Below are 15,628 nucleotides of genomic sequence, written 5' to 3'. Positions count from 1 at the left end.
TCTCCAAGGCAGAGACAAGTACACTGAAAACTTTGGATGCGTTCAGGAATGTGGTGAGAATGTGGATGTTTCTGTACCTGCAGGAGTACTTGTGGCACCTTAGAGACTAACAAATTTATTAGAGCATACGCTTTCGTGAGCTACAGCTCACTTCATCGGATGCATTTGGTGGAAACAGAAGTGAGCTGTAGCTCACGAAAGCTTATGCTCTAATAAATTTGTTAGTCTCGAAGGTGCCACAAGTACTCCTTTTCTTTTTGCGAATACAGACTAACACGGCTGCTACTCTGAAACCTGTACCTGCAGGGTGTGTCATGCGACAGAACCTTCTCTGTATCTGGTTGGAGACACTTTGATTAAAAAAAAGTAATAAAATATAGAGCTGTGTCAATTTCGGCTGCCAACCATTGAGTCAGTGAGCTGCGGACTCTAGCCTCCTCTGGATTCAGTTCTGGCTACGTCATAATTGCTGCAGAGCTTCCACAGGGCATTGTTTTGCCTCTACTTCGCCAGAGGCCAATCCTGAGTCCATTGTATTAAGCTTACATGGGGATGGATCCCTGGGGGAAACATGGGGGCTTTCCATTCTATTCCCTTCCTTGCTGGCTCCCCAGCTGTGGCCCAAGGCTGCTTTGTTAGGTTTGCAGGGGAAGGGTTAAAATCCCTCTGGGAAAAAAAACAACAGATTCTTTGTTCTATTTTTTGTTACACGTTCAAACCATTTTTATTCCACACAGGTTTTGACCCTGAAAACGAGGTTACCACAAAGGTGGGTGTTTTACTGTATGAAATTACTGAAGCCCACAAAGGAGTAGGCCACAAACCACTTTCACTCCAGAGCTTAGATGTGAATTCCTTTCTCAGGAGGGAAAAGCCAGGGCACCAATCTCCATTTGAATACGAAGGGCCATAGTCTGCTCTCTTACACGGGAGGAATCCCCAGGTAACCCTGCTGAAGGGATGTTCTGGATTTACGCCTGCAGAGCTGAAATCAGAATCTGGCCCTCCACTGTATACTTAGCAGAGGGCCTCTGAAGTGCAGCATACCTTTCTATGCTGAGCAATAAGGTCAGATAAGACAGAAGGCAGGATGTTCAAAGGGCTGCAGCCCCTCCCTAAAAAGAAAAGGAGGACTTGTGGTACCTTAGAGATTAACAAATTTATTTGAGCATAAGCTTTCGTGAGCTACAGCTCACTTCATCGGATGCAATCTCTCTAGGCTGCGACAGCTCCGATTTTGGGCCAAGCTGTGAAGGTGTAGCTTGCAGAGTGCTCAGAGGATGCTGAAGTCCCCTCAGGCAGCTGTTAGCAGGGAGAGTTACTCAGGCAATGCAAATGGTAAATCAGGATCCACTCCACTGGGGGAGGCAGCTGGCAGATTTGTAGGTTCAAGTGCCTTTAATAATCATCCTCTTTTGCAGTGTGTGTTGCCAGGTTGCCCCAAGGCACCAGAGATGCCAGCAAGAAAGAGGCCACAGACACCCACCCCCGTTTGCGCTGCAGCATCTGCCTTGCTGTGTTCCTTGTAGACAGGCCCCTTGTGTTATCCCACCACAACCAGGCTCTCTCCTGTGTAGGACAGGCACCGCGTCCAGAAGAGCCTTCCCAACACTGGTAAGCCAGGACTAGGTGGAATAACAGCTTTTCAGGGGGCTCAAGACCAAATGGGGCACAGTTCCCCAAGCGTCAAGGTCTCTGAGACACTGGGATCCAGTTAGAGACAAACTTGTCCCTTCACATCAGATCCACTCAGCCTGTTCTTCAGACCCCATTTCCCCACCCTCCCTCCAGCAAGCACCCTTCCCCATTACACACGCCCCTCACTCCCTGCCCAGGGGTTAAAGCAGCACATGGGTTGAAGAAAGAAAAGATCCCATTAGGAACACACAGACGCCCAAAAGGAGGGGAGCCCTGCACACACGAAAGCCACTTGGAAGCTGGAAGATGGGGCAGTGAGAACAGATGGCAGAGAAAGCTCACAGAGAGCGTCTCTCCCTGCCCTTACGCCCTTTGCTGAAGCAGCCAATGCAACTAGCAGGGCAGGCAGCACATCAGCCTGTGGGAGGACACCAGCAGGGGAAGCATGGACAGGAAGCCAACGGGAAGAGCCATTGTTACTGACAGTGGCTTGGGGCAGGCAGTCTCACTGGTGGGCCCAGGCTGGCCATGGTCTAAGCAATTCCCGCTCGAATGTCAGCGTGACTCACCTCCCTCCTGCAGTGCGGTGCTGGTTAGTTGTGTATTGTTGACCCTCCCATCCTCACTACCCAGCAGGCAGGGACTGCAGGGCTTTCTATACCATTTCAGTGGATCGGAAATAAAAAGAGCAGGTGAGTTCCCAAACATACATGCCACTGTGCCATAAACACCACGAAGCAAAGTCCAGCCCGCCCACAACTGGAGTCGGAACTGCCTTCGCCTGCCAGCACAAACAAGAGCTCAAAGCCACCATCCCGCGCTGCCCCACCCAGAGGGAAACTCAAGGGTGAAACTGGCCTAATCTCCCGGTGGCTGGAGCCATGAGTCAGAGCTAACTCTGAAGCTGTGCCCCTAGCGTGCCAATGTGGCTCCACAAAACTGTGGGAGCACAGTCTGAAGAGTGTGTTGTGTAGTCACACACTGTGCTGGCCCCTCTGAACAGGCAGAGTGGGGCAGGCCTTAGCCATCTATCCTGTCTACACCTACAGGGACCGAGCAAAGCGAGGTTCCTCCCCAGGGCGAGCAGGGCTTATAGAACACTGAAGGCCCATCGGGAGCACCCTGACCAGCCAACACTCCATGAGTTTAGTGCTGATGGTACGGGCTGGACTGACAGACCTAGAGGCTAACAGGCTCTCTTTAGCCACAGCTTGGGCCTACCAATGAGCCCTCCTGAACACACCACTGAGAGGGGAAAGCAGCACCCCCCCCATTCCAGCTTGGGACGCTGCTGGAGCTGATAACCAGGTTGACAGAGGTAATGGAGGTTTTATGCATCCGATGAAGTGAGCTGTAGCTCACGAAAGCTTATGCTCAAATAAATTTGTTAGTCTCTAAGGTGCCACAAGTACTCCTTTTCTTTTTGCGAATACAGATTAACACGGCTGCTACTCTGAAACCAGAGGTTTTATGGTGTGAGCCTCTAGAAATGGCCTGGGATCAGGTCATTGATATTAGTCCTGAAGGAGCTCTCAGCAGCTCAGCCTGTACAGGGTTCAAACTAGTGACCTGAAGCGGAAAGGCTCCATTACCAGTTATCAATCCCCTGAGCCACCCAGCTCCCCATGGCACTGCCTGTGCTGTATTTGTGGCTACGGGACTTCATTCTCCAGACTCATTCCATTGCTGCTAGCTTTGAAAAGAAACACACAGAAAGGAAAGGTCTCTCCCGACGCCTCACATAGGAGCCTGACTCATTCCAGTCCCTGGCTGGATGGCAGAGCTCATGCCTCTGCTCTCAGAACTCTCTCCATTAGGAAATCATCACCTCCTCAGTGGGAAGTACATGAAAGAACCCTGTCTGTTCATGAGTAACTTACAACTTCCGGTGACTGAGTCGCTCCATAATCTCGGCTCACATCTCATTTACACAGCCGGAGGAGGACCAATCACATCCCACGGGGGTGAAGGCAGTTAGAGAGGGGTGGAGCAGTCACAGTATCATTACACTGCAAGCGTCATAATAATAAAAACCAGCAATTGAGAAAAGGGGTAATGATTGATTAGCATCTTCAGGCAGCTAAGAAGGTGGCAATTTATGGGGATTTGATCTGCTGATGATTTGGTACAGCACAAGGACACTGAAATCAATCCTGCCCCAGTGCAATGCAATGGAGAAGACGCCCTGCTCCAGTCCAGCCCACGTGATTCTGCTAAAAAAAAAACAACAGTTGCCATGCAGCATATATAGAACTTCAGAGGATCTGCCAAGTGCCTTCTCTCGGAAGGGCCCACAACGAGCAAGTCCACGTTTTACAAATGAGCGGATGCTAAAGCAGGTTTTTGTTTTGTTTTCTAAATGAGCTTAGAGCTGGTGAAAAGTGTTAACACCAGCCCTTGGGAGAGCGACAGCTTCTGTTTCTGCCCAGAACAGGTACAAGGCAGGCAACAGAGCAAGCTTCCCTGGCACTGCATTGCCAATCAGATGGGGCGAGATCATCTGGGCCAGCCTCCTGGTCCAATTCGGTCCCTGGCCTCTCTGTGACCATTATCTGGGGTGCTAGCTGAGGCTTCCAGCAATGGCCTTAACACTGGAGACACATACACTGGTCACGGAGCACCCAAGGCCCATGGGATCTGATGTAGCAGGGGAGGCACTGCACCCCTATTCCCAACCCCCTGAGCAGTGTACTCTCCAGGGTGGAGCACATGCTGCTAAGCGCACACATCCCTGCTGATGTTTAATTAACTATTAGCAAAGCAATTGGGAAAGACGATTCATTTCACTCCCCATCTGTTTTTGTCAATAATCAACAATGTTAAACTCTTATCGAAAGGAAAATCCACAGAGGGGCCCCCAACTCCAAATGTCTGCATAGGACTTAGCATTCGGATCCTGCTTGGAGAGAGCACGCTAATAAAACTCAGGCTGCTGACTGAGATGGGGAAAAGGCTTGGTGTTAAAACTGGTTCCAAACCACATCATTCAGAACATGCCAAATAAAAAGAGGTATCTGTGCTCGGGCTGATACCCGAGGCGCATCACACCAGCCCTGCTCTGAGTTTACAGGGGCTGCTGCCTCTAGCTGTGGTGAAAGTCAGTATTTTGTTTCACAGGAGGTTGGACAAATATTTGCTCCTGTTCTGACCCTGCTGGTTCTCAGTCACTCTTCCACGCCCATCCCTGTTTCATTTTGAATTTTAAACAAACTCAAAAACTCAACTAAATGACTGGGTTTTGCATCAAATCCCCATAAAAGCACAGCACATTCTGGGACACAGCACTGCTGGCGAGGTTTACAAAATTTAGCAATTCGAACCTGGGTTTATAGTGAAACTCAAAGTGGTGAATTTCAGGTGCATTTTAACCAAAATGTTAGCAATGCTCTGTGAAGGCCTTGGGAACTCCACAGTCCTTGATATACACACACAGACAAATGTCAGATATAAGAGGCAAATTACTTTAGTGTTAAATGCTAGTGTCAAGACCAAAGAAAGTAATGAGAGGAAATAGCAAGCTTGAGGATCCAGGCTCCAATGTACAGGGGAGCCAGGACTTCTGAGGTCTATTTTCAGCTCTGTCATTGACTTGCTCTGTGACCCCAACTAATCACTAACCTTTATCTGCCTCAGTTTTCCCACTCGGTAAAATGGGTCTAATTGCACAGGCCTATCTCACAGGAGGGCTGTGAGAAGGAATGAATGTTTGGGATGCCCTTGGACAAGAGGTACTTTATATATGTGATTGAACTGATCCTGGCCTATCTTTAACACCATGCCTCACTTCCAGCTTGAAAGAGAGAAAAAAAAGCTTTAACGCCTTTGATTGCGGAGCTGTGCAAGTAGCTTCATCACAGCTATGCAATCCAATGAGATCCAGAGTGGAGCCTGAAAGCCATTTTAGTTGTGCACCGTAAAGGCTTCCCCAATGCAATTTAATAAGCCTCTCTGAGGATTGAGAAGTGTGCTGCATGCAGCATTTCCGACTTCCTGGCTCTTTTATCTAAGACAGGGTTTTTATTCTCTCCTCACTCCATGACAGTTGCAAGATTTTGGGCATCATAACTGCAGACCGGCTTGTCAAGCTAAACATCACCAGAGACTGTGTATGTGGGAAGGGAGAAAGATAAAAATAGCTATTAGCTCTGCTTTTAGAATATTAAACAAACAAAATGGTCGCGCTCCTCTCTCTCACACCTGTTTTATGCTGGTGCAGTACCTGTCACGTCAAGGGAGTCTGAGTTACCCCGACTGAGAGCCAGATCCTGCAAACACGGAAGCCTGTGAGCGACTTTACTCCCATGAGTAATTCCATTACTCCAAGAGGACTACATACATGCCTAAGAGTTTCCAGATTGGGCCCTTATGTTGGTGCAAGGGGAGCGGAATCACACCCATTTAATTCACAGTTGTTTTCCTGTCATCCAGTGACCTTCCAGATTTGCAACACAACAACCCTGGTTTGATTTAATGAGATACAGACAAACTGTTTCTCAGAGAACAACCCAGCTTGCTAAAATCATTAAAAGCAGCTTGGAAATGTTTGAACACTGGGCTCTCTGTTAATAAAAGGGAAGGTGTGCCAAGGTTGGAACGACAAATTCGTGACCTAGCTGGGTGTGTCTTGGCTAACAAGTGTCCCATGAATGTTGCTCTCTCCCTTCCCCTTGTGGCTCAGCTCTGCCCGCCTGCTTTATTCCTGCAGATATTTTAGTTGAAATTTACAAGGATTCCATTTCTCTCAGCACCTGGCATAAATTCTTGAGAATTTCAATAAGCTACCAGCCCATAAGGAGCAGAAGATGGGGGCAGTGCATGGACCAGTCACAATGCTGCAGCCAGAACTCTGAAGGGCGTCCTATTAAAAGAATATATGCACTACAGAAATGGCCCCCAAACACTGCAAAAATACTCACATCAACTGGAGTGTTTGGGCCCATTACTGTAGGATGCTGATATACCCCCCGCTGCCCCATGGAAAACATTACGGCACCTTAGGGCAACAGTTCACTGTACTGCAGGAACACCCCTATAAGCTGTCATGCCTGGGACCTAGCACAGTAAGTACTTACAGACAGAACTGGGCACAGTTTTTCAGCTCACGCTTTTTTCCGGATGAAAATGCAGATTCGATGACATCAAAATGTTTCACAAATCCAAATCAAAATGTTTTGTTGCAGCATTTTCAAAACAAAAACATTCAATTTTTTAGTTTGAAAACCCTTTCATTTCAAAATTTCCTTTAGTTTTATTCTTAAAAATTTCAAAAACATTTTAAAATAGTCAAATAGAAACTAAACATTTTGTTCAACCACAAATGATTTTTTCCTGACTCTTCAATTCATTAACATTTTTGAAAATTTTAGTTTATGGTTCAACCTGAATTTTTTCCCCCTTGTCTTACAATCCACTATTCATCCAGCTCTACTTGCAGAATAATTTTTAAGGGATCAAAACAACAAAATGGAAATAAAATTTTAAAGGTAAGTAAAACATTGGCTCTATCCATCTAGCCAATGTCCCTTTAAAGAAACCTACTGTATTCCACATGGTATTTACTTTGTCACACATTAGAAGTCATTGAATATTCTTGTCACCATAAACTATTTCCCTTAAACACATGGTACACTGACAATGGCTTGGGAAGACTAACATTTACTGCCCATGAGGAACAATGTGTTGAGTAAACTTGCGGCTCAGACCTCTGTTTACCATGGGAGAAGGCCTCTGCTGTTATCAGATGAAAACATGAACATACTTCATAACCAAAGCGTTAGGAGAAAGCTATACGCTTACACCAGAACTGACAGCAGAGCCACGTAATTATATTGATGGTGATATTAAATATGTAACGATCATTCCCCAACTGCCGAGTAATGATCATCGTTCCATCTGATCTGCGACTGGAAAACCCGCTTTGCATTTACATGGGGGGGAAAAAGAAAAGAAAAACGTTAAATATTGTTTGGGGTTGGAACCAGAAGAAATGTAAAGCCATCCAGAGCATTCAGTCCAACACAGGACAGCAGACTCAGAGCAGATTGTTGTACATCCCTCAGTCAAGTCTTACTCCCTTCCTACCCTGTGCTACTCACTTTTACTCGACAAAGTCTTTGAAAAACTCCCCACAAAACCCTAATTAAGAGATCAGCAGAATCATTTCTGACAAGTTTTGCTAGATCCATACACAGAAGTAATCTCAACGCCCGCACAGAATCCTTAAGCACTTGTCAGGATGCCATGCCAGCACGGAACAGGAACACTAGAACAGCAGCAATCAAATTAGGAAAGTAGTGGTTGGATGACTTTCCAGGAAATGAGCAGATTCAATTGGCCAGTAGCAGCAAATCTATTCCTAGCAGTGGATTTGCACAGCTCCTTGTGAAACAAATCAATTAGATAACAGGCACGGACTGCTAGCTAGTGAGATCAGGCGAAGCTCCAGCACCCTTCCCACGACGTGTATTTCTCCACCTGGCTCTCCAGGCCAGAATACAGGCTTTCCTTGCTTAGGCAGGTGAGCCTAAACCAAAATGCTGACAGTCTTGGCTTTGAGATATATATTAATGTCCTGTCTGCTGCCAGAGGGAAATAATGTAGCAAATGATGCCTTAGGGCTTGCACAGCATGGATGCTGCTGCCCTGTGCGTTTTACAGGTATTGGTGGTACAGGCTAGTTTCAGTGCCTGGAGTAAGGTCTTCTGTGTAAGTCCAGGTTAATTGTGCCACGTACAGTGGTGCCTCCCTGTTGTGGATGGGAAGTTATGAATGCTGCAGCTGATCCCCTGACACATGCAGTGCCTTGCCTTTGGAGCGGGGCTGGCCACCGTGGATTAGATACTTTTGGTGTACCCCTGCACTGGTACAGGTTCTATGGCACACTGTGCATGTATGCAAAAAGAAAAGGAGGACTTGTGGCACCTTAGAGACTAACAAATTTATTAGAGCATAAGCTTTCGTGAGCTACAGCTCACTTCATCGGATGCATTTGGTGGAAAAAACAGAGGAGAGATTTATATACACACACACACAGAGAACATGAAACAATGGGTTTATCATACACACTGTAAGGAGAGTGATCACTTAAGATAAGCCATCACCAGCAGCAGGGGGGGGAAAGGAGGAAAAACCTTTCATGGTGACAGCAAGGTAGGCTAATTCCAGCAGTTAACAAGAATATCAGAGGAACAGCGGGGGGTGGGGTGGGAGGGAGAAATACCATGGGAAGTAGTTTTACTTTGTGTAATGACTCATCCATTCCCAGTCTCTATTCAAGCCTAAGTTAATTGTATCCAGTTTGCAAATTAATTCCAATTCAGCAGTCTCTCGTTGGAGTCTGTTTTTGAAGCTTTTTTGTTGAAGTATAGCCACTCTTAGGTCTGTGATCGAGTGACCAGAGTGCATGTATGCTAACAGTTCTGCTCAGAACTGCGTTGTCCTCTGGACTCGGGAAACCATTGCAAGAACAAGCAAGAAACCACCAACCTACTGCTGTCACACTGCCCCTCAACAGTTTCCCCATGGAGCATAGATGCATTTGGCAGAGGGTTTTACATAACATTCACCTGCCCGTAAAGAGGCTGAGCTCGAGTTGTGGCCACTGAACTTCTAGCTGAGGAGGCCTGGGTGGGACTTCCTTTTGGTAGGCAGCGGCAGGAGATGCTGCAGAGTGCCTCAGAGTCCCTTCCACCAGGAATCTGTCACTGCCGCACGCAGACTCTGCTAGTCTAGGCAGCGCCAGGCAAACTCTCCAAACAGAGCCCCAGTTTCAGTACTGAGCACCAACCCCTGGCATTGTCCTTCTGCTTTAAACATCTCAGAACATTCCACTGATGGATGAATCCATTAATGACATTCATCCCATGCTTGGGAGATTTTCCACTATACGTACAACTGCAGGGTCCCGCCACTGCAGCAGGAAAGAGGAGAATTCCAAGATAGGTATCCATTGAAGACTGATCTTTGAGCTGCCTCATCAGGTCCTAGATTATAACTCGGGGAGGGATGGGGGTAATTTCCTTCAATTTCTCTATACTTTCTTACCATAATCCTTCATTCTGAAGATAAGAACTAAATCATGCTTGAGGAAAGAAAAACTCACTTAATCAGAGATAGCTAAATTCAGAGTGCACCCAGGGTCAGTATTATTACTAACTTTGCTTTGGAGGTAGAGCATTGAAGCATAATCCAGGCTTGCTGCAGGAATGACAGATAGCTGGTCTTGAGTGTGGCCTGGATCTTTTTCAGCAGTAACTAGGTTTAAGTTTTGCTTTCTCTTCCCATCATTTTTCAGCTTATTTTTTGCTGTTGACATGCAACCAAGGGCCATGCACAGTGAACAGTATTAGAACATTGTTCACAGTCAAATGACACTGATCATGCCATGTAACACCCTGAGGCTGCCCTTACCAACTAAAGAAAAAATCAGACCCCAGTGAACCCATCCTGGGTTTAGATTGAGTCCAGTGCATGCAGGGACAGGACCTCCAGAGTTCAGTGAGTGGTATGTGGCTACCAACCCAGTGCAGGCATGATCACTGAACCAGACAGCAACATCCACTGGATTTCTATCTAAGTGCCTTTGGTCAAAAGGGGTTCTAGCCACCTTGACAGAATGATACAGTTGAAAACAAAGCTGAGTTAGAGCAGAAGGCAATGGTGATATGCCAATTACACAGGCAACTCTTTTGTAGGCCTTCAGTTTTTCTTGTTTGCCCTTGACTTCTGTGGGTGCAAAATCAATCAACTTGGGTAACCTTGCCATGCTGCTTTGTCATTATATTCACAACATCCCACATCAGACATGAACTCCCCCATGCCCTCTCCCTGCCCATAGAAGCAAAATCTCAATCTTGCAAGAACAGATCCATTTTTGGAAGGCATTGGAATGCCAAGGTGCGTCAGTAGGTCCCAACTGACTCTCATAAGTCTTAACAAATTTATTTGGGCATCAGCTTCATGGGCTAGAACCCACTTCGTTGTTTTTGCTGATACAGACTAACACGGCTACCACTCTGAAACCTGTCATAAGTCTTAGCATTCCTACCTGCAGCAGCATGGCCCTCAGAAAGGGGTGAAATTCTTCCTTACCTGCAAAACCATCAAAGAAATTCTGCGCAATGACTTCTGGTTCCCCACTGATAAACCAGAGTACAAAAGTTGGAAGTGCAAGGTTAATGGCATGAGGTTTGAGAGTCTCAAGATCTGGTTCTAGTCTTAGCCCTGCCACTGACTCACTGTGTGACTCAAAGCAAGTCACTTCATTTCCCTGTGCCTCAGTTTCTTCATCTGTAAATATACAACTTCCACCCAGGGGAGCTGTGAGGCTAAATTAATTGACATTTGTAAAGTGTGTTGGGAGCATGCAGTGGAGGGTGCTAAAGAAGCACAGGATATTTATGATTATTGGCAGGCACAGCAGCACCAGTGGGAAATGGCTTTTGCAAAGCAATTTTTGATCCACAGATGTGAATCTCACTACAAGCATGGCCAGCAATACCAGATCCAGCTGTATTATCTACATAGACAGAGACATAAGTACAGAATACGTTCCAAATACAGTATCAACTGCAAAAACAGAATAAATACAACTAATGAGAAAGCAGCAACCACTAATCACGCAGTTAAACAACAGGGGCTAGATGTTAGTGAATTCTTCTCATTTGCCAAACAGTCACACCCTACCAAGAGTGGCCACATCTCTCATACTAGCCTACAGTACTCACATCATGGTTTGTTTCTTCCCGGTTTATAAATATTTATTTTTCCTAATTGATATTAACAATAACCCACCCCGACAATGGAAATCTTTCTTGAGACTCAAGTTCATGGAACACACTGTCACTTGCCTCCCAGGAGATGTCAGATTCAGCGGGGTCTCTGGCTCAGGTCCTCAAAGGTTCTGAGGTGCCCAATTCCCATTGATTTCAAAAGGGAATCTGAGGATCTGGGGCTGTTTCCCCTCTCTGGGTGGACTTCACCCTCTCAACACAGGCAGCAGGTGAACAACTCTACACTCCACAATCCCAGCTGCCATCGCCGATTTCAGCTCGTCCTAATGGAGAGCTCTGATAGGTGGGGTAGATACTTCTCAGAGTACTGGAGGTGTCTTGCTCTGCAAGGAGACAGTCAAATCTGCTGACTGATCTTGGGCTAGGATCCAGTTTAGTGCAGCACCTGGCAGCTAGGCCGGGGAAGAGGCTTCCTTTTGGCTCAGCTGATAGATGTTACTGGATAGATTTGCTGCCGAGACACGAGAGTCCCAGTTTGGATTCAGCTACAGCAAGAAGCAGGACACGCCCAGAACCAAATCTGATTTGTGCAGGTGAGGGCGCGGATAAAGTGGCCACCAGCTGTTTATGGGCCTATTGGGAGATTGCCCTGAAACAGGCATCCCTGACAGGGGAAGAAGAGCATAGCCCAGTTTTCTGGCACTCTTGCATGGGGCTCCAGATGCAGAGGCTGAGCCAGGGAAGGGACGGGGTATGCTGGGGTCATGTAATAACCCTGGCTATTCCTGGATGCCACCTACCAAATGCATTTGGAGTACCGTTAGGGCAGCCTTGAAGCTTCTCTAATTCAGTATGGGGCTGAACCAGGCCCCAGCAACTCCAACACAACCCATCTTTTGCATCTCCCTCTCAGTCCCTGAGCCCTGCAGGAATCAGCCCCTGCTGTGCATCTGGCCTCAGGATGGGGGCTGCCACATGGCTGCATCTACTCTAGTGGCTGGCACCAGGGACCATCAATGGTTCCTATAAGGATGCCTCCTACCAAGACCTGGAATGGATTTTTTCATCACAGAGTCCCTTCTGCTAGCACGTTGCAGGGTACAATTGAGATTTTTGGACCTGGGCTGGTGGATTGCTCCCTGATACCTACATAGCAAAGCCAGCATTTAGTTCCTTCATCCCCACACCAAATATCTAATTTCAATTTAATTTCACAGTTGTAATGGATTTTCAAAAATATTCAAGAACATATTTACTTTCCAACATCTTATTTCCTTTCACATTTGAAAAAAACTTTCTATCTAATCCCCCAAGTCATCCTTCAGCCTGAATAATTCAGGTTTTTAATCAATAGCTGTCAGACTTGTCAAATTACTTAGGGAGCACAAAGCAATTTTAACATTCATAAACCCTCGTAGAGTAGTTAAGTGCACTGAATTTTAAAAGAAAGAAGAACTGAATAATACTGATCAAACAGGATTATATTCTGGCAAATTATAAATTAGCTTTTTATGAATCACATCAAAGCTACTTATCCAGTGTCAGGCGCCCACTGCCTGTAGGAAAGAAAGTCACCGCTCCACAATTAGGGAAAGGAACACTTTCTTCTTCAGTTCAGGGGTAGGAGGGCCGTACACTCTTCCGCGTCCTTCAAGAAACATCATCTTCTAGCTAGCTATTGCAGGGTTCTCTAGAGCTACCGTCACTCGGGTATGTAAGCACTTCCCAGGGAAAGTGGGTCTGTACAGCAAGGTGAATGGAGTCATCTGTTTCCTGGTTGCAGGAGGTTTTGCTTAGATGCCATGTATATTACATTATCACACCAAATATCTTAAATTTGTGTTTCTCATCAATCAGGTTGTGGTGGGAAAACTTGTAGCATCTCCTAGATGATTTAATTAATTTCAAAAAGGTACAGTCTAAATTACTTGCTGAAAAGGGTTTTGGCCCCTCTACACCACCAGTCCCATGTGACCCATTGCAGACAGCGACTGTCATGAACTTAGCATTCCAGCATCCTGGTGTGGATGGTGCTGCTGCACACCATGCATGGTGGTGGGGACACATTGTGCCCCGCACACACACACTAAACTGGCAACATTGGAGATGCAGTCTGTATCCACCACAGGGCGGAGCCTGCTTGGGACCGGCTCACCAACTGATGTACATGTGGTGCTCTCCTTAGCATTCAGTTAATAACAACCCACGTTAGCGGCAGCATAAAACTGGTGTAAAATATTGGCCTTCATTAAAATGTGAGGAGCCCAACTGCACAGGGAGAGCGTCTCACGTTTCGTGACTAACGGTTATGGTTAAACCCAACAATACAGCTAGGGAGGTGGACTGAAGCTCTGAGGGTTGTCTGGGGACCCATGTGACATTAGTGGCCTCAGTCTAGTTCCAGGCAGACAAGCGTCCACACCATAGATCCAGCACCACAACTGACAACTGACCACCCCCCAATTTCTTGGCAGAGTGTGACCAGGCCGTGGGCAGGAACTCACCTCTAACCCAGCAGGTCAGGACTGAGTCACACTGAGGGGGCCAGAAGGGACGGGGGGAGGGAGTTGCGCTGCTCCAGCTGCGCTGTACTTGTTCTGGGGTGGCAGCAGGCCAGCCGCCCCAGGCCCGGTCCAACACCCCTCACCAGCACGGAGTTCCACAAATGTCCTGCTGCCCCTCACCATCAGTCAACCTAGCAACCTTCCTCATCTGAGGGATGTAGCTCAAGCAGGGGAAATAGGGGAGCTTCGTGGCTCTGTCAGGAAGGGAAGAAACCCACCGGGAAAAAACCCCACTCAGCTCACAAATCAGAACGGAGGGTGGTCAGAGGAATGGAACATTTTTGGCCACGAGCAGAGCGGTAAGGTCCAAATCTCCCTCTTCCCTCTCCCTGCCCCCACTCCTCCCAGCTAAACCTCATCTTCCACGTCCTCAGAACCCACTATCTGTTAGTCACGAAAACGCGAGACACTCTCCCTATGCAGTTGGGCTCCTCGCATTTTAATTAAGGCCAAAATTCTTGTACCAGCCTGGGGATAGGCACAGCATGCCCGGCCATTTAGCCGGACTCGTGGGAGAGCAGTTTAACCCCAGCTGCTGCAGGGGACCTATTGTGACCATGGGAGGAATTCCGTATCCTGGTGATTGGAGCTGGTGCTGCGTTCTGGAAAGGAACCTCAGCCAGCAGGCGACTTGCTGCTCAAATAACAATCAGCAGGCGGGCTGATCCTGCTGGAAAGTGTCTGAAAGACAACCGCTGCCAGTCAGTCTCAGTGATGGAGGTCAGCAAGCTGGGGTTGGGACAGAGATGGATGCAGCTGTGGGAGGGAAGGCGGGGGGGTGGGGGGAATATGCACTGTACTGCAGCTTCTGCTGAACGGTGAGCATCTCAGAGGGGTTATCCTGAAACATCCTGTATGTTTTGTACTGAGATGGGCCTGATCCAGAACCCCACTGCTTGGAAATCCTTCTCTTGAATAACTATTTTATATTATTCTTTGCTTTTAATATTGCTTCCCTCGTCACTTTGGCCCAGAGCTGCAGTTGTTTGCACTTCCAGTATGCATTGTCACTTCCATAAGTTATATTTCCCATCCTGTAGACTGCTATCCAGTGAGGCATAAAATCTGTTGTCCTACTGTCAAGATCTGCTGCATATGTCCTTTGCCAAAGAGGTACAATTTTGAACAGCCAGCCTCTGAATAAGGAACAGTGACTCCTCCTTTAACCTTTACATTATTTACTAATTTCCTGGAGGATTTTTTTTTTTCTATTGGCTGAACTGGTGTGTATTGACAGGCAAATGGAAAGGATGTGTCTTACAAAGCCATGTTTCGATATCCTGACAGGCCACAATTGCCAGACACTTGCACAGTTTCAAATCCCTGGACAGGATATTCCTCTTACACAGATTTTTGATGTTTAAGTGACCTAGTTTTTGACAGTTGTTCCAAATATTTAAGCCCTGGTTCTGGAGCCTGAATGTGTTCAGAGCTTGGGAAATCTTGTTCCCAGAACCCAGCCTGCCAATATCTGTCCAAATCACTTCCTTAGCCTTCAATCAGGATTTATGAGTAGGTCTGGAAATAATTTAACACAGTTCAGCCAGGAAAGGCAAAGAGAGAGAGAGAGAGAGCGCCAATAGCGAGGTCAAATTCAGTAGGAAATCCAGTATTGTCTGACCTGACTTACGGTAACTGCAATTGTTTGTGGCACAAGTTGAAGAAGCAAAATGTTCCCGAATGAGGAAATTTTAG

The 15,628-nt window shown here is 46.9% G+C and overlaps 1 protein-coding gene across 27 annotated transcripts in view; it reads right to left on the bottom strand.

Moving 5' to 3' along the window:
* LOC119844076 (DAB2 interacting protein) overlaps window positions 1–15,628 on the bottom strand; it is a 494,149-nt gene that overhangs the window by 96,413 nt on the left and 382,108 nt on the right. The gene's annotated exons all lie outside the window — the stretch shown is intronic.

This window comes from Dermochelys coriacea, chromosome 16 (assembly GCF_009764565.3).
Source record: "Dermochelys coriacea isolate rDerCor1 chromosome 16, rDerCor1.pri.v4, whole genome shotgun sequence".
In the NCBI taxonomy this organism is placed as follows: domain Eukaryota; kingdom Metazoa; phylum Chordata; order Testudines; family Dermochelyidae; genus Dermochelys; species Dermochelys coriacea.
This window is presented reverse-complemented; position numbering and strand designations above follow the sequence as displayed.